Source organism: Camarhynchus parvulus, chromosome 2 (assembly GCF_901933205.1).
Source record: "Camarhynchus parvulus chromosome 2, STF_HiC, whole genome shotgun sequence".
Lineage (NCBI taxonomy): Eukaryota > Metazoa > Chordata > Aves > Passeriformes > Thraupidae > Camarhynchus > Camarhynchus parvulus.
The window spans coordinates 148,060,631-148,079,753 of record NC_044572.1 but is presented as its reverse complement, the minus strand read 5'-3'; the positions used below and the strand labels follow the sequence as shown (position 1 = coordinate 148,079,753).

Below are 19,123 nucleotides of genomic sequence, written 5' to 3'. Positions count from 1 at the left end.
TCCTCTTCTTCCTTTTCCTCTTCCTCCCCATCATCCTCATTTTCTTCTTCTTAGAATCACAGAATCATAGAATCAAAGAATATTTTGGGTTGGAAGCGACCTCAGAGGTCATCCGGTTCCAGCACTCTGCCATGGGCAGGGACAACTTCTACTATCCCAGGCTGCTCCAAGCCCCATCCAGCCTGGCCTTGAACACTTCCAGGGATGGGGGTTCCACACCTTCTTTAGGCAACCTGTGCCTCACCACTCTCACAGGGAAGAGTTTTTTCCTAATATCCCATCTAAACCTGCCCTCTGCAGTTTAAACCAATTCTTGCTTCTCCTGTCACTCCAGCCCTTTGTCCAAAGTCCCTCTCCAGCTCTCTTGGAGACCCTTTAGGCGTAAGGCGCTGTAAGTTCTCTCTGGATCTCTCTTCTCCAGCCTGACCAACCCCAGCTCTCTCGGCCTATTTCCACAGCAGAGCTGCTCCGGTGCCTCTTTTTCCATTTCTTTCCCTTTTCCCTTTTCCCTTTTCCCTTTTCCCTTTTCCCTTTTCCCTTTTCCCTTTTCCCTTTTCCCTTTTCCTTCCCTCACGCTCCCCTCACCCCTTGACCCCGCCCACCCCCACAAGCCCCGCCCCTTCTCCAGCCACGCCCACACCACCCAAGGCCACGCCCCCTCCGCAGTCTGTTCCCTCCCCATTGGCGCCTGCGGGCGCCACGTGACGCGGCGGCGGCGCGCGCGGGGGCGGGGCCGGGTGCGCGGGTGCGCTCGGGGCGGCGGCGGCGGCGGCTGCATGTGCGGGCGGGGGGCGGCGAGCGGTGCCGGCCGGGCGGCGAGCGGAGCCGGGCGCGAGGCGAGCGCAGCCCAGAGGAGCCGAGCGGAGCCGGCGGCAGGTCAGTGCGCGGGCACGGAGGCGGGCGGGCGAGGGGAAGCGGGCGGCGGCGGTGGCCGCACGTGGGTCCGCCCGCTCAACAATGCGGGCGGGAGGGGTCCGTGCGCCGCCGGCTGCGGGGCCACCGCGGCGTGCGGAGGAGGCTGCGCCGTGGCATGTCCCCCAGCGGAGCGGGGTAATGGCTCTGCCGCAGCCGTCCTGGGGCTCTGGTGGGGGGGCAGCAGCGTGCGTGTCCCCCCGGCCCCCAGCGAGGCTATGGCACCTTCAGATTGAGCCCAGAATGAAGGGAGGGGAGCCGCAGCCCCGGTGTGCGGGGGTCACGCTCGCTGCTTCCTCCCTGCTGGGAGCCCACGCGCGGTGCCGCAGTCCCCCACCCCGTGTGCGGGCACGGAGCATCCCGGCTGAGCCCATCTCCGTGGGTGGGATGCAGCGTGGGCACCGTCAGGGCTCCGCGGGGCCTCTCCACCCCCGTCCGGGGCCGGACGCAGCGATCGGTGTCACAAGGGGCCCGAGGGGGGAAGCGGCGTGTTCCAGGCTGTCCGGTCTCGCCATCCCTAAGGATGTTTCCGTCAAACGGATGGGGCTGCCCTGCATCGGTAGCTGCGGCGGGGGTGGCCTCTCCTGGCTCGTGTTTAGAGCAGGATGCCGACGGAAGTGGTGGAATCACCATCCCCGGAGGTGTTCAGAAAACGCGTGGCTGTGGCACTCGGTGGTGAGCGTGGTGGTGGTGGTGCATTGGTGGTTGCACTTGGTGATCTTGGAGGTCTGTTCCAGCCTGGATAGTTCAGTGATTCCATATTTGAGCGTGTCTCGTTAGGCTGACAAGCCATTCCTGGCCTTGCTATGGCGTGGGGGCTTGGGAATGCCAGTGGTTCCCATTCCCTGGGCAGGCAGGTCGCATAGCTGGAGAACATCCCATGCCATGCCTTTCTCTGCCGTAGGTAAAGTGGATTTTTGCGTGCCACTGGAATTACTAATCCCAGCAATTAGCTGGAATCTGTCAAGTTTGTGCTGCTGCCAATTTCTCTGGTTCATTTGGTTACAGCTTCATCTTCCTGCTCAAAGGAACTGAAATGTAAGTGGGGCAACTGTGTGTCTGGAGCTGTTGGGTTGGGTTTATGTTCATCCTTCTGCCCAAAGGAGGATCAGCAAGAAAACTGAGTCTTAATTAAGTTGTATATTTATTGGCAGCAGTGGAAAAAGAGTAAAGTGGATAAATGGGGCTAGTGGCTTCTTTGTATACGAAGTCTCATGAATTTCCCTACCAGGTTGTGAGCTGGATTTAAATTCCACTGTTGTAAGGATCACTGTTTTTTTTAATCACATCGTTGCTAATAGCTTAAGTTAAAAATGCTGCAGGTGGATTTAAAGCTAAGGGCCTTGTGGGCTCAGCAGTGTTCTGCACCAATATTTATATGCATCCAGGGGCTTAACAGTGTGTTGTCACTTGGCTTCAGAGTGCCCAGCTGGCAGGGGCTGATGCAGCACAGTCCCTGACGCAGCCACTTTCTGGGGATCTCAGATGCCACCAAATTTGCCAGTTGGGCAAATGAAGAGACTTTTTATCTTTGGTAGTGCTCCAACCTGAAATTTGTTCCTTTCGGGACCATTAAAACTTTAACTTTGGTTAACTTGTGTCAGAGGTGTGTGCCATGAACTATCACCCTGTTGGGTCTGCTTAGGGAGATGGGTGCTTGCAAAAGCAAAAAGCTTTTGTTACAGCTATTTTATTTTTATGTGTGTTTTGATGGCTCAAAAACCACTCAGCTTCCAGTCAAGGCAATCCTGGGTGAGAAGCGTCCACTGGGATTGGCCTGTTAAGCGAGTTTCTTTGATTTGACAGCAGAAGTGCCCAGAGAGACATCAAAAACCCCAACATCAGGGCGTGTTTCCAGCTTCATCATCCCCTGCAAGCCATGGAAATCAGTGGCTTGAAATCCAACAGCACTTGATGTTAAAATAGCAAACAGTAAACATCGTCTCCTATCAATAACTTTAATTATGGTTTGGGTTTTGTCTTGAATAGACACACATTGTCATAGGGAATCAAAGTTTAGCATCCAGACGTGCTCAGTGGGGTGGTAGCGTCTTTGGACAGGGTGTAACATGCTTTTATAGCATAAATTAAAATAAAAAAGGGGTTTAGCAGCATAGCATGCTGTTGTGTAAGAAAACTGCCAACTTTTGGGCTGAGACTGCGTGGTTTCTGGGCATCGTGTGCTGCGGCGAGTTGGCAGGTGGTGTTCCCGGGCGGCTTTGGACGGGGAGAGCGAGTTTTACCACTCTGCAGCTGAACCCTGACAGAGTTTTTCATCCATAAAACCAAGTGCAGAGAGGGCTTTGTGTGTGCCACGGATAGCCAAACCGAAAGCAAAAATAAACACCCACGAAAGCTGGGTTTTTTTGGTCATTGACAGAAAAGGAAAGTGCCGGTCTAGGGGAGGGTGTGAAGTCCCATGTTCGTTACGCTCCTAATCTGGAAAATACAGACTGTGGCACATGGCAGCAGCGTGCGTGGCTAATTTTATATCTTGTCCTTTTCCCTTTATCATTTAACCCAAAATTAAGGAAGGGAAGCAGCACCCACTGGCCTATTAAATGTTCATTTTTGCCAAGTTACGCCACTTTGCGAACACGAGACGCGACCAGATTCCTGTGGCAAGGAGCCCTTAAAATTTCAACAGCTCTACCTATAAATACAGTCGCCGTGAAAGGCAATCCGGCTTTAAAAGAAAAAAAAAACAACCATGCTCTTTTTTTAGTCCCACTGTATCTGCCTGACTTTAGTGCCATGCGATGCATCTCCAGCCAGGCGATGAAGCCGAAGGTGGTGTGGAACATTCAGTCTCCTGATTCCTCTTGCTAATTTGTGTGAAGAATGGATGCAAGCAGAGAAAAAAAAATTCATTTTAGTTGTCCTGAAGATTTTTGGGGATGGGACTGTGGGGCTGGATCTCTGCATCCACATCATGGCCTTTTGCAGAGTGATGGTGGTGGTTTGCAGTGTGGCTTTTGGTGATTGCTTGCACCTGGTGAGTTCCCAGGAGTTGCTGCACTGTGGGGCAGTGCAGGATGGAGCCTGAAGCATCTCTTGGCTCTAAAGCGCTGTCCCAGATGAAAATTAAAGGGAAGAAAAAGAAAGAAAGAAAGAAAGAAGCTGGCTGCCACCTCACCCCAGAGGTGTCTGGGCTCACCCGCTGCTCTCTGATGCAAGCACAGCAGCTCAGGGAGCTCAAGGGCTGGTTTTGGACATGCCCGGGGTTGCCCAGGGACAGGCTGGCCTCGGGAGCAGGTACAGCATGTTCTGGGCACTCCTCCAGGCCAGTGGGACCCCCCACCAGCCCCAGATGATGTAGTGGGGTGATGGCCACTGACACATCCTGGTAGAGAAGACAGCACTGCCTGCAGGGCTGGGATTTAGGTGGAGAAGCTGCAAGGGAGGTGGTTTTGCAGCTTAGTGATGCTTTTCAGCGTGCCCTGCGCTTGCATGGCAGAAATCCACTTTTGTGGCCAGAGCAGCTGGGTCACCTTGCAGTGCCAAAACCTGCTGGGTATGGTTGGGATGGGGCACGGGCTGGGAAGCGTGTGGGAGTGGGGCGGGAGAGCTCGGCACGGGGAATTGCTGCGTGTGCACTTGGGCGAAGTGCTGAGCCTGGGCTGCGCGGGAGCTGCAGACAGAACCCACACGTGACGTCTGAATTTCAGATGATTGCTGGACCACTTTGCCAACAGCCTCTCACAGCTCATCAGCTGCAATATCGCTTCTTCTTTTCCCCGTTTTTTTTTTTTTATTTCCTTTCCCCTTCCCCACCCTGCCTGTTTTCTAAGCCGAAGCAGGAGGGATGAATATGACACCAAGGGTGGCTGCAGCTGCGCAGGGTTTGTATCCAATTGGTTTCCTGGAAGGCAAGATTTTTTTTGTTGTTTTTCAATCTTAAAAATATTTTTACAGCAAGCGTCTTGTATCGGGGCTGTTTGGATGTCAGGTTTAGTTTCCCATGACATGGAGTGATTAGAGGAGGGAGGGGAAGGAGGGGCTGGGTGCTGCTTTATGTGCAGATCTCTCTGCAGCGGTATCATTGCCTATTGATGGTAAATGTGTTCCCTCTCATCTCTGTGATAGTTCTCGGAGATTTCCTCTTTTACGTCACTGCAGTTAATAAGATGTTTAACTTGGGAGCTGGGGGCGATGTGCTGTGCTATCGTGTTGCAAGGAACGGGGGGATGACGAGTTCCTGCGCAGACTTGTGCTGGGAAGATCGTATCAATGCTGGGGAGAGCAGCTGGCTTTGGAGTCAAACTATTGCCTTTCACCCTTAATGAACCTGTCCTGGTTGCATCTCTTTTTTTTTTTTTTTGACAATGATTGTTTTCCTTCTAATGCTGGGAGAGGCAACTCAGTCCTCTCTATCTGCTGCACTGCTGGAGTCAAGGGTGCACCTTGATTTTTTTAAACAGATCGTGTCTGCTGGCTGGACTTAGCTCTTTTTTTCTTTTTTTTGGGGACCACTGAAGCATTTCATGAGAGCACCTGATGGCTTTTTGTGATGAAGCTGCAGGTGCAGTAGCTGCAGAGCCGGAGCCCTCTCCAGGAAAGTCCTTGACTGTGTGTTTTGTGTGTCACTCGTTGATTATAGAGTTAAGAAAGTGTTGCTGCTGTACATGCCTTGACCAGGAATAGCCTCCCTCCTGCCACAGTTTGCAAGGCCAGCTCATCGAGGGCAGGCGAGTTGGTCAATAAACGCTCCAAGTGGCACCCTAGGGAGTTGGGAACCAAAATGGGAGCACTTGTGTCCTTCAGCTCCTCCTTTCTAGCCAAGTTGTTTTCTTCCCCCAGCTCCTTCTCCAGATTGCCACTTAAACCCTCTTCATTCTGCTGTGTTTTTCCACAAATGTTTTTCAAGCGTGACAGCAGGGAGAAGAAAGCCACGAGTGCTGCAGGGGGCTGATGCCTATCAGGCCAACCCTTGCCTGTGGCTTTCGGGGCCCCTTCACTTCAGTGACTCGGTGGCTGCAGGTGGGTTCACATCTGGCTACTGTTGGGCTTGGAGTTGTCTCTGTCTGCCACCAGACCCAACCCAGCCACCTGCACCTACTCCAAGGCTCCCAGCTCATCCCCAGGGCTTGAGTCAGGTAGGGTGGCCATGGTGTCCCTATGTAGGTGTGGAGGGGAGAAGGGCTCTGTAACCCTCTCAGGGAAATGGGGACGTGGAAGGTTTGCAGGAGGAACAGCCACAGCTCTGGTGGTGGCATTTTCCAACCTTCCATCAGGACCTGTCGCTTGCAGTCCTGATGACATTTATCTGCTGACTTGCTGTCACTGATTTTGCTCAGCAACCCTTTTCTCTTTAAGACTAAAATGCTGCTTAAAAAACAACATGCCACCAACACGTTGGGATGTTGATTTAGTTTTTGGGAGGCTTGCAGCCTCCCAGTTCTTCTTTTGCTCTGGGGAGGAAGCAACATGGTTAGGTGGAATTTTCAGCCCTCATGGGAACAGGGGATTGAAAGATAACCCTACTACATCGCAGCTCACACCCTCACTGCTGGAGGTGGGAGTTAATTTTTCTCACTGCTACCATGCACAACAGCCCCACTCTCTCTGTGCTTTTGCTGTGAGCTGGGACAAGGGGAATTTTGGGTGCAACTTCAGGCAGTGCTGGCTCGGCACATGTCCCCAAGCGTCCCAGCTGGGCGGCTGCCCAGGGCCCCCTTGATGCGAACGGGGTCAGCAGCTGGGAAATAGCAGAGCAAAGTGCCTCCCTGGTAATTCCCAGCTGCCGTTAAAGCGGCTTTAAAATAAATTCCCTCAAAGAGCAATTCCAAGTATTTGAGGGTTTGAACTTTTCCGGAGAAGGGTTTGGGAGCTGCCGGCTACCGCACTGCACCCTGGCATGCTGGGGAAAGGCGCCAGGGCAATTGCCCTGATTATCCCAACATCTAAAAAACACTTTTTTGATGTCCATATGATGTTTATTTATTAGCTGCATGTGCAGCACAAGTGTTGGAAATGGGGCACTGCTGGAAGCAGAGTTGTGCTAAACTGGGAAGGTGGGTGGCTGGGCAATGTCCTGGGCTGGAGGCAATGCCCAAGGCTCAGTGACCCTCACTGTGCCATCCTACCTGGCCACCAGCCTTACCCAGGGGTGCAGCACCGCTGGGTGCCCCTGGCCGCACATTCCACAGCCGGCTCTGCTTGGTAACATGGGCACAACAGAAAACAAACTTTGCAACAAACTTTGCTCTCCCAGAGCCCCTGAAGCTTGCTTAAAAAAAAAAAAGCAAAAAAAAAAACCAAAAGACTTTGGAGCAATGTGGTCTTTCTTTTTCTCATGCTCATGAAAATTCTCATACCAGACCAGTAACCTCCACTGCCCCCGGTTCATTATTTTTTAAGGTGGCGTTAGGGGGCATTTAAGGGAAGGCTTGTCTCATCCTCTGTGTACCCTTCTCTCCTACATCCCGTCATGGTAAATTACAGCTTCATCCGTGCTTATGTGACAGACACTAAAAGGGGGAGGTTTGATCAACAAACTGCAAAGTTGGTCTCATCCCTGAAAGGCTCTGGATGTCCCTGTGCTGGTGCTCCCCAGGGTGATGTGTTACTGCATCCAGACTGGTGCAACTTCTTGGTCACGGGAATGTCCCCATGAGGCTGAGTACCCCGAGCTGGGGACAGCCAAGCTTTTCCCTGCAGAGTTCTGGGCTCTTGCCCAAGTCCCCTCTCCAGGGCCCTGGCACCAGTGCAAGTGCAGCCAAGCTGAAGGCTGATGATTAAACCCATGATCCAGGTCACTCCTGCCCCTCTCAGTGCCCCAAAAACATAAGGATGCTGATAGCAAGACTATATCCAGTTGGGGATGTTGCACTTCTCTGCACAGTTCAGCAGGTTTGGGGGTGAACTGAGGTAATTTGGGGTATAACCACCCTAAAAAAACATTGCAGCAGGGGGTTCTTCCCCACACACCCTTCATTGCCATGGCTAAGTTGCTTCCAGCTCAAACTGATTTCATTCATGGGCTGACCTTTACTCTGGCAGCTTCTTACTGAACTTTCTATCATATATGTAGTTTTTAAATATTTTTTTTTTCTGTGTGGGCATGACAGAGTTGTCTCCTGAGGTGACAGAAAACACATCTTGCCTTTTAAGGACAGGTAGGGAAACCTACGCATGGCACAGGGAGATTTGCTGTGGATGGGACAGAACTGGGTACAACCCAGTGCTGTCCCAACCCAAAGTCGCATCCACTGGACCACACACTTAGCTCCTTTTTTTTTTTTTATTTCTCCTCCCAAACTAATCCCTCCAGCCCCTTAGGCTTTTTTGTTGTTGTTGTTGTTGCTCCTCTCTGAATTCCTTCTAATTTGCAGGCTCATTGCCAGCATCCAACGCACTATAAAAAGGGGACTTGTTCTTCAAGCTTCCCTCTGGTACAGAGCGTTTGCACAAATAGCAACATACTTGACAAGTAGGTCTGATTCCCCCTGCTATTACTGAAATGCTCGTAGGGTGCTCGGGGAGTAGAGCTGCTGTCTCAAGACAAGCCAAGCTGAATTTCACACAGGGCCCTGAGCCCAATTCCCAGCCAGTGTTTAAGCTCCTGTCAGCTGGAAAAACGGAGCTGTGCATTTTTATTTTCCTCTCCGAGAGCGAGCGGATGCGCTCGCATCCCTCCGTATCCCACCAGCACAGGTGGGATGTGGGCTGTGGCTGCAGACCTACATCCTGCTGAAGGCAGCCCCAGGGCCACCACCAATTTTTGGCTGGTCCCCCCCTGCTGTTTCAAGCAGCCATGACACAAACCCCCTGCCAGCTTCCTTCTTGAAACTAATGAGCTGTTTGACCCTGGCAAGTCCTCTGGGAAAGCTGTTGCCAGAGCCTTGCTGCTCACACAGATACAAACTGCTCTCATTTCCAGCTTAAATTTATTTGTGGATGACTCGTACCCATTTGGCCTTGTTCTTCTTGTACCCACACTGGCTTTTAGCTTGGATGGCTCCTTTCCCTGCTCTGGTATTTATCCTCTGGCAGGCTTTGCCAAGTGCTTTGGGTCTGCCAACCTAAATAACCCCAGAGCTCCTGGTGGAGTATGGCTGGGAGGGGTGTAAGGGCATCTGGGCTTCCTCATTCCTGCAGTGGAGACAGCCCCAGCAACTTGATTTGCAGCTCACCCATTGAAAAGGAAAATCCACCATGCTGCCTCTTGACATCCTCACTGGGGATGGTCTCAGCCTGCAGAAGGACAAACCCAACCATCTTCTCCTCTGATTTGAAACCATTATCTAATTTTATGAGCAAACTTCTCTTTTGCAATGCAAATGCCATTTTGGCAGAAGATGAGCTTTTTTCTTTCCTTCAGGAGCACCTTTCCCTCTCCTTTCTGGTAGTGCCAGGGCTCATGTTCCTGGCCTTGCTAATCTCAGCCCTGGTGTTGTGAAGCTGACATTTCCCATGCACAGCTGTGCCAGGCGCTTTGCTCAAAGGCTGAAGTGGATTTAAAATGTGAAAGTTCATCAGGTCAAAATACACACATCTCCTTACCACTGGCCCCTTTTGGAGTTGTAGGACTATGCAGGATGATACGAGAAGAGCTGCAAGGTGTTTGCTTTCCCCCCAGGATTATAATTTTTCACCATACTTTTCACTGCTGCATCTTTGCCATGGGTTTTCTTTGCCTTTTATGTGCTTATTTGGGATCTCTGTGCTTATTCTTGGTGATGCTGAGCTGCTGGCTTATCCATCCCAATTTAGACCTTTGCCTTCACCTTGGCAGGCAGAACTTGTGCCTGTGATGGAAGGAAGGATGCTCCAGGTGCCCTCACTTACCAGCTCCTTATTTCCTCCAAGTTTCACTTTAGTTAAGAACCCTTTTTTTTCCTTTTTTCCTTCTCTCCAATCTAAACTGCACCGGCATGTGTCCATTTGAGGCAGGATTTCATGTTCCCCTGCAGTGTCCTTCCATCATTCTGTGCCCTCGTTAAGCCACGCGGAAATTGGCATCATCGAGGAGGAGCTGGCCTCTGCAGCTTATTAGCAGGATTATTCTCATCTCCTGGTTTCCAGTGAAGCTGCTGGGCTGGTGTAACACAATTCCCACTAAAGCTCATCTCTACTGTCAGGGAGAGTGATGCTGATGGGGCACTGAGCATCAGCAGCAGGTACCAGGAGGAAACCAGCAGACCCCATCGCATCTTTCCACATGAAGTGATTTTTGACCCCCAGCTCCTCTCCTCCAGGCCATGGTTGTTTTAGCACATCATGTTGGGCATTAACTTCCCCTCCTGAATCTTTTGTGAGCAGCCTGTGGGCTCCTTCACAGCTGCAGCTCCAGCACAGGAGTGCATCACACCCTGCGCTCATCGCTGGGTTTGCTTTGTGCATCACATTTTCTCGCTGCCTAAATCAGCATCCACAGCCTCCAGCACTCAGAGTGGGTACAGCTGGGCATTTTCTGTCTGCAGTGGATCTTCCTTGTTCCTCTCTCCCTATTTATTTGATTTCTCACTGTATTTAAAGGAGAGGTCAGCGTGTGTTTTGCAACCTTCTCCTCCTGTTATTAATTTCTTAGAAACAAAGGGGAAGGAACCACAAGCAATAAAGAGCCTGAGGTTTGAGGACTGGCTGTTTATTTGTCAAAACTAGAAATGCAGTGACTGAAGAGGACAAGAGAAAATCCTCAATGCAGATGTACCTCATTTAAGTTCAGGCTTGTGTAGGTCAGATTTGGGGGGTGTGGATTACCTCCTGCTGTAGTTTTAGATGGAGCTGTTATCACTGCCATTACTGCAAATAGCATCTTAGTTTTGCCTTCTGCACCTCATTTTTTCACTCCCCCAGCCTGAATTTCCTGCACCGTGCCCATCTGATAGTGGTACCCATCTCAGTGGCATCATGGCACCCCATGCAGTGGGATTGGATTGCACGTGGCTGATGGCAAGTGGGCGGCAATAACCAGTCCTAAGGGTGCAAATGCTGCCAAGGAGGCTGGGACTGGCCATCAGCTGCCAGGAAGAGGGGATGAGAAGAAGCAGGGTGCCTCAGATGCCGAAGCCAAAGATGCTCAGAAGCCCAAAAGGGACAAAAATAGGTGTCTGGGTCACTCAAGAGGGTTTGAGGACCACTTAAGATCTTTTCCCTCGGAAGCAGCAATTACCAGATGAAAGGGAATGTCTTCAAGCAGGCGTTTTCGAGCATCTGGTTTGTGTTTGGCACGTTCACTGGGGGAAGCAGGGAAGGCTGGAAGGCTGCTGGGTGGGTTGGTGGCTGGGCAAGGCAGAGGATGTCCTTCAGAGGATGAATCTGGTTGCTTACAAAATGCATTTTGACACCAGGAGCATTCCCACATCTCTCCTCCTTTTTGGACTGTGCTGTCAATAACTTTTCAAAGCTGTAATGCGGAGTATGAGCTGGATTTCTGCTCGTGGGAGGTTAAAGGGTGTCCCCACATGAAGTGGCAAATAGGGGGATGACAATTTTTCTTTTTAGGTTTCGCCCTTCCTTACTACAGAGGAGGCATTGGCATGTAATTACCACCAGCTTTAATCCAGCCAGACCAACTGCCTTTCTGGCAGACCCAAATACAATAGGAGCCAAAGGTTATTGCATGCCCTAAATAAAACCATTACAGCCCTGGGGCCTCACCCAAGCCCAGACCGCAAAGTATCCAGGACTGGCTCCATTCAGTTTTTCTGAGTCTGGAAGATTTGGTTTGATGGCAATGACCCATAACTTTTTTTTTTTCTTTTTTTTTTTTTTTTTTTTTACTTTCCCCCTGCAAAGCCACCTGCACACTTACAACCACTGTGGCACCTGCCAGGAGCAGCACATCTGGCCAGTGTTAGCGAGCCTGCCAGGGATGCACTTGGTTCAGTCTTTTCTTGCTAAAATCATTAGTGGCTTTAATTGAAAGCAGAGGTGGGTGAAGGCACGTCACACAGACGCACCACAGCATGCACAGCTCAGCCCAGCATGTGGCTGTGACCACTGTCCTCTCAAACTGCTGCCAGATACAGTCCAGTGTTCTGGCCATCCATGGGATGGACTGAGATTTCAGGCACCACATAAGGACCCATGTGGCCTGGAGTAGCCACCCAGGAGCCAGTGCATCCCGCACTGTGCTCTTCTCCCAGTTACTGCTCCAAACTGGGATTTACTCTGAAACCTGAAGGGTTTTATTCTCTATCCATAAGCAAATACAGCCCAAAGTGATACAAATGCATGACCTCACCCAGATCTCAAGAGGTAAATATTGCATCACAATGAGCATGCCCTGTATCCTTTCACCCAGTCTGAGACACTCTTGAGTCCATCCTGATGCAGGGGCAAGCCAGGCCAGGGAAGAGCTGTATGATGGGAAAGGCTTTCTCCTCACCTCCCAGTTTAATTATCAGTGTCTCATGTTTGCAGCATGATGGACACTGGTGCTGCCTCTGTGCAAGGCTGCTCTGGCTCCTGGCATCCCCACAGAGCTGCCAGCAGGGAGAAATTGCATTTCACAACCCATCTTTCCAGGCTCCCACAAGATTACTGGAGGGAGAGGAATGTGCTGAAGAAAATATCCCAACTGCTGTTAAAAGGCACAGCTTTCCCTACCCCTTTCTGGGATGGCCATTCCTTCACTGAACCAGACACCCTCCTCCAGCTGGCAGCACCCACTGGAGCCAGCACTGTGTCACCTCCCCATATCACCCTGGGGTGCCTTTGCCGTCATGGCCTCACCTTCATGTACAAATAATTGAAATTATGATAAGCAGGCTCTTTTATGAAGAAATTCTGCTTTTCTCTCAGAGTGCTCCTGGGACAGAGCTCAGTCACTTTATATCTGGGCAATAAATCTCCAGGCTCTCTAGGGCACACCCGCCACACAAGGCAGTAATGGGCCTGCCAGATGCTGTTCTGTCTGGGTGAAGAGCTCTCCAGCCAGTGCAGCATCTGTTAATCATTTGCCAGGAGAGCCCAGGCAGTGAGGGAGTCTCAAGCTGAATCTCTTTTGGCCAATCCTTTTGAATCACAGTGAAGGTTTCTGGGCTACCTGGAGCTGAAACACACTGTGAGCTAAAGCAGCCTGTGATCCTGGGCTGAGAGATGCAGCCCACACATCTCAGGAGGAAGGTGAGAAATCTTTCCCCTTGGTCCTTCTTCCAAGAGGCATAAAATCCTCACCAGGCCAAGGCTATGACAGCCTTTTTCCTTGATCCCTCTCTTCTGCTTTTGCTTCAAAATGCATCAGATGATGAGATGTGGTCCTGGGCAGTGAAAAGCAGTGGGGAATCTTGAACTGGTTTGATGTTGAGTCATCTCTTCCTGGGTGATGGCATATGGACGAGGCTGAAAGCAGGGATGGCTTTCTCTGATGTTTCTTCTCTGTTGAGTCTTCTTTCAATATTCCACAATCCCAGACCACGCATTTTGCCTCCAGCAAGTGAAACACCTCCAGATTCTCCACAGAAGATACTGTTGCATCTGGGGGCGATGGTCGGGCTGTTGTACTCATTCTGATTTCTCTCCTAGGCTAACTCTCTCAGGTGGCTTTGGCAAGTGCTCTGCTTTTCTAGTGCCAGTGCCAGGGAGCCCTGGCCACATCCATCAAATCTTTCCCCAACTATTAGAAAGCAGTTACGTTCCTTGTGTGTCTTTTCATTGCCGGAAGCTGGTAAGTGGATGGATCCTACACAAATAAACTTCTCGAGGGCAGAGAGTCAAAATATCCCTGGGCTTGTTTGGTGGGAAAAGGTTAACCAGCGTGAAGTCTATGAATTGCTGCTGACCTGACTTTGTTGACAAAATACAGTTATTAATTGGACTTGCAGGCAAACTGCCTGGGGATGTTTGGAAGGAACTTGTCCGGCGCAAGGGCTGAGATCTCCCTGGGAGAAGATCTGTCTGGGCTCTTTGGAGATGCACCTAGGCCTTGGCCATGGCTCTGGTTTGGGGTTTTGTTGTTGAGGATAAGATGTGTCAGGGTCTCAATCTTCCACACTGGCTGTGGGGCCACACAGATTCACCAACAGCAGAGCTGTAGCAGAGAAGAACAGGCGGAGCCTGTCAAGAAGCCTGGGACCAGGTGACTGAAATGGTCTCTTGATCTACGGGAAGGTCTCCTTGCTCATTGCAGGAGTAAATACTGTTGGGCTAGACAACATTTGGAGTTCCTTTTCAACCCAAACCATTCTGTGATTTTTGTGATGATTCTAATGAGGCTCCTGCGTCCCTAAATTCAGATTTCTGCTCTCAAGCTGAATCCTATACAAAGCATCATTACCTGGACAGGAGCAGAAGCTTCATGATGAAGGTGAAGTTCCAGAGTGTGCCCTGTGCTGTTCCCAGTGTGCTCCTAAATCCCAGCAGCAGTTCACTGCTGTGTTGACACTGATGACACTCACTGTCACCCTACCCTCAGCCCGGTGGCTCGTTTTTGACTGTGGCAGGGCAGTGGTCAGTGCATGTCCCTGGGTGCCACCACAGCCTTTCAGCCACCATCTTGGCAGCGCCAGAGCTGATGCTCCTCTCATGGCTGGTGGGTTCCTTCTCATCTCATGGCCCTCTGTGAGGAACAGCTTGCTTCCTTCGGCCTGAGAGCGAGCACAACACCCACACTGGCACTGGCCCAAGACAGAAGCTTTGGGAATCCTCCTCGACAGCATGACAGCAAAGGCTCCTGTCCAGCAGGGCCAGTGCTGGGAGGCTCCCAGCAGCAAAGCCCATCCCGGTGCAGGAAGAGCTCGCCTTGGGCTGAGAGGTTTCCTGCACCTGCGTGACTGAACGTGCTGGAAAGCACCTTTCATGCATGCCAGAGTGGTGGAAATCCAGCTGCCAGCAGATAAACATGCCTGTGCCTGTCCTGCCGTGCTTTGAGGAGGGGGGTGGCACCTAGTGGAGGTGGGCAAAGGGCCCCACCTCCTCAGTTTCCCTAAAAAGCTGACAGTTCCCTCCTAGGTGAGGTCAGCTACATCCAGGTGGAGCCTCATACAGGTTAACTGTGCTCCTCAAAGGTGGCCATATGCCTGTAGCCCACAGATGAAGCCACCTCTCTGGGATGCTCAGCCTTGTCTAATTCAAGTTGGGCCATGCCCACATGACCTGGAAGAGCCAACAGGAGCAAGATCCATTTGCCTGTTCCCTCTGGTGCAGCCTCTGGATGTGGTCTTGCCCAGGCTGAAGTGGCCCCACGGATGAAATGGTCCATCCAGGCTGGAGTTCAGAGCAGCTTGACCGTTCCCTGAGAGCAGCCGTGGCAAGCAGCCCACGTTTCACAAGTGGGGTTTTCCCATCAGGCTCTCCAGCTGCTATAAATAACAGGAAACGTTTTGTCGTTTTCTGCTCTGGGGAAGGTCAGGAGCTGGATTCTGTGGTCTTTGGAGCTTTAATAAGGTTGGAGATTTATGCAGTGTACCCAGAACTCCCCTGAGACAGCTTGCCTGAGGCTCTTTGGCTCCTTGGATGGAGAAGTCCTGAATGCCAGCCTTTGACAAAGTTACCATAGCTGCTCTTTATGAGCTGTCAGGTCCTGCTAAATCCTTAATGTGCTCTTCATCTCCAGGCCAGATGCTAACTCTTGGGTTGCTGCCGAACCAGCTCACGAGAGGTTTGAACCATCCTCTGTCAGTGGTAGGAAAAGCTTCCGCCATGGATCCCAGGATGGATGGATCTAGGGACACCTAGATCTCATGAGCTTGCTGGGAGCTCATCTTCACAGAATCACAGAATGTGCCCTTGTGAGACCCACATGGAGAACTGTGCCCAGATCTGGGGTCCTCAGCACAAGAAAGACATGGACCTGTCAGAGAGGGTCCAGAGGAGACCACAAAAATGATCAGAGGGCTGGAGCATCTCCTCATGTTTGTGTTTGCAGCAGGATGGAAACCCAGCAAATCAAGTGGGAAGATCCATCCTCAGGGGGTTGCTCAGACCTCTAGACTGCTTTTCTGGGTCCTGGAGAGCCCCAGGCTCAGGTCTGTGCTGCCTGTAGCCCCAGCAGCCGAGCAGGGAGGAGGCAGGGCTCTGTCTGCTGCCTCTCCCATTTCCCCAGCAGATGCAGGAATGCTTTGATGTCCACTTCCCCAGCCCCAGTGCCCAGCACCAGGATTAACCACCCGTCAGATGTCTCCATCGACTCCAAATAAATCTTCTAAACTCAGACAAGCACCACTCAGAGGGGTCCCAGTGTTCCCCTTTTGCAGAATGAGGGTTAAAAGTAGTTTTTCCCCTTGCACCTGCCCCTCTGAAGCCAAGCCTGTGTTTTATTTTTAAAACCCAAGTTTCTTGGTGGTTGGCTCCTCTCCTGGGGTGTACAGGCCAGGGACAAATAGAAAAATTGCCCATCTCAGTGGTACAAAAAAGGTGAGCCGTGTGGAACATGCTCACATGGGTTGGGAAGAACTCTCCCCCCCAATCTCTTCTTCCTATAACCAAGACAGAAATTCAGCTCTAGGGACGATCCTTCAGAAAAACACTGAATGTTGCTCCTTTTTGCATGTTTATGAAAGTGTTCTATTTGTCTCTAAGGGGTTTTTGGGTCAAAGTTAGCATGCCCTGTGCAGATCTCTGAAGTCTGGCTCAGTCCCACTTAAATGGTTTCAGTGAGGCTGAATTATTTTTTGTTAAAGCCCATGTGTTTACATTTCATAAGCTTATTTTAAAACACATGTGTATACAAGAGCAGGCTTATTTATATGGCAGATTGGCCTGCTGTGTCCTTACCTGACTTAAGTGTCAAGGAAGCAGCTTTTTTTAACTTTTTACAAGCAGAGTTTAAAATAAAATACTGGTTTGCTGTGCGCCAGTGAATCTGCCCAAGAGAGGAGGTCAGGACAAGGTCTTGTTTTCCAACTGTAAAATGTTATTTTGCTTATTTACAGAGCTTCCTCTCACCAGCCATCATTTTAGGTTAGTATGTTAACAACAGCTATAGGTAAAAAAAAAATAATAAATTGTGTTCCCTGGAGTCTTGGCAAGCCAAAATTCCCAAGTAGCCAGGCTTCCCAGTGAAACAGCTTTTGGGAACTTTCCATCAGTAAAGCAGGATTTGCTGGGTGACCCATTCTACCCAGGTTCTTGGCAAGATTTCTGATTTCAAGTACCCCAGGGAAATACTTGAGAAAAGCCTTTGTAGAGAGATCTTGGCATTTTCTACTTGCCCTGGAGGAAGGATTTTATTCTTGATTTTAATCATATGAACTGGTAACACACTAGTCCAGCTGCAGGAAGGTGAGGAGCGCTTATGGTGGTGCAGTTCAGTGTTGTAGTGTGAGGAGATGTGTGTGGACCTTAAAGCAGGATGGGGAGGGTGAGGAGAGCCCCAGGGAGCTATGAATTTACACAAAAGCAAAGGGAAGCTTTGACTGTAGGACATAAAATTCCTCTTTCACAAAGAATGAGAACCCACATGTGTTTTTATGCCTGTGTGGAGAACTTTTCCTTCTTCTGTCAAGCTTCCACATGGGGCTGGTGGATATGGACATGAGGACCTAGGAGGTAATGAGAGAAGTGTTGACATTTACACCCAGGAGAGAGCTGGAGCAGACACAGAGTGAGGGATGGTTTTCCATCCAGAGCAGCTGTAAACCAAAGCCCTGACCACTGGTGGTTATTTAAAGACTCCAGCAGCATTTCCTGCCATGGGAAGGTGCTTGGCCCACGTTCAGCCTGGGCGACTGCTCTCTGCAAAGCCAAATAAACAACAATCACTTGAACTTTCCACCTTGCAGGCTCAGCCAGATGCCTCATGCTGGGCCATGACCAGGCACCACACCTCAGATGAGCCTCTTTGGAGGATCCAGAGTGATTGCCACATTTTGGGGTTGAGGGTGCATTTCCTGTCTCTGAAGGACCCTAGTGAAAGAGTTTTGTGCTGTTTGGAGCTGAGACAGGGCATTTGGGAAGGGAGATCTGTGTCTCCATACAGGTCCACGTCCTTCAGTGACCTTGGGCAGGGCAAAGGGAGGAAATGATATCCTTCAGCTCTAGAAGTGTACTTTAGATGCTCCATCTCCTCAGAGGAGCACAGTTCAAGTAGCCAGGACCAGGAATCTCATCCATCAATCCAGGCATGGTGGTAATGTGTGACTGCAGTGACCATCTGATCTGCAGGATGTCCATGAGGGTGCCAAGGCATCAGGGGTGAGATGCCCATAGCAATGCTTCACCCCTTGGAGAGGTTGGAGGTGGTCCCTTCCAACCTCAGCCCTCCTGTGACAGTCAATATGAGATGTCACAGTCCTCTGTAGGTATTTTGTTGCTTTTATTGAGTTGTAGTCAACACGATGCACGTCCTTCCCCACTTCTGACCCTTCCCCGTGAGCTGAGATGTTTCAGCAGCTCACATGAACCCTGCAGTGGCTGCTCCTCAAGCCCAGCTCCTCAGCCTGGGAACTTTTGCAAGACTTGGCAGCAGGGCTATTGCAGGAGTATTCCACACAGGACCCAAAAATCTTGCTGTCGGTGCAGCGTCGGCCAGCCTGGGCGCGGGGTCAGGTCCCTCAGAAATCAGACTGTTGACGAACAAGCTCGAGCACATTGAAATGTTTCGTCTGATTTTCTTGGACTGCAGAGTTTCCAAGGGAGCCAAAAAGCTGGCTGCTCTTCTTGTTGACACTGCAGACCAGAAATACAGCTGGGTTCAGTGAAATAGGGAAGCTCACAATTCTTGTACTGGTGTAGAAGAGAGGGGAAAAGCTCAATTTGGAAAAGCTCAAATGTCTTTCTAGAGATAAAAACAAGTCCAAGGTGGTGCTCTCTGCCTGTGCTCAGCATCAGGGATGATTGCTCAGACAGCCCCAGGATCAAAATCCTTGCCTGACGTCCCTCTGAATTTCTGGCAAAGAAGCAAATCCAGGGGCATTTCACTTGATCAGGTTTGAAAAGTTTGACCACGCGCGTTTGAGGAGTGCAGAGAGAAGCTGTGCCAGTACTGAGCTGGGATGAGAGCACAGGAGACTTCAGGCAGGAAAAGAGCATCACTTTAAACTGCAAATGAACCCTGAAATGACAAAAAACTTGAAGCAAGCCCACATTTCGGGTCAGGCTGGCCATGAATCAGCTCTAGAAAATGAAAGACAAAACTTTCTGACTTCAGTTCAAGTTATGAACTTACAAACTCTCACTTATCTGTTTTAATGGATGCGAGCCAGAGACATTTTTTGAGGTTAGTGGATGGGACAGCTTCCTGAAAATGAACTCATTGAGAAAGGCGTGATTTGAGACAAAGTTTGTCTCAAATTCTCATATTGTACAAGTCTGGGTTAATGTG

The 19,123-nt window shown here is 50.6% G+C and overlaps 1 protein-coding gene across 1 annotated transcript in view; it reads left to right on the top strand.

Moving 5' to 3' along the window:
* Positions 1 to 812: 812 nt before the first annotated feature.
* PTP4A3 (protein tyrosine phosphatase 4A3) overlaps positions 813 to 19,123 on the top strand; it is a 42,766-nt gene continuing 24,455 nt past the window's right edge. The window contains exon 1 of the mRNA XM_030971836.1: positions 813 to 876. The gene's annotated coding sequence lies outside the window, so the exon portion shown is untranslated. The remainder of the gene's footprint in view (positions 877 to 19,123) is intronic.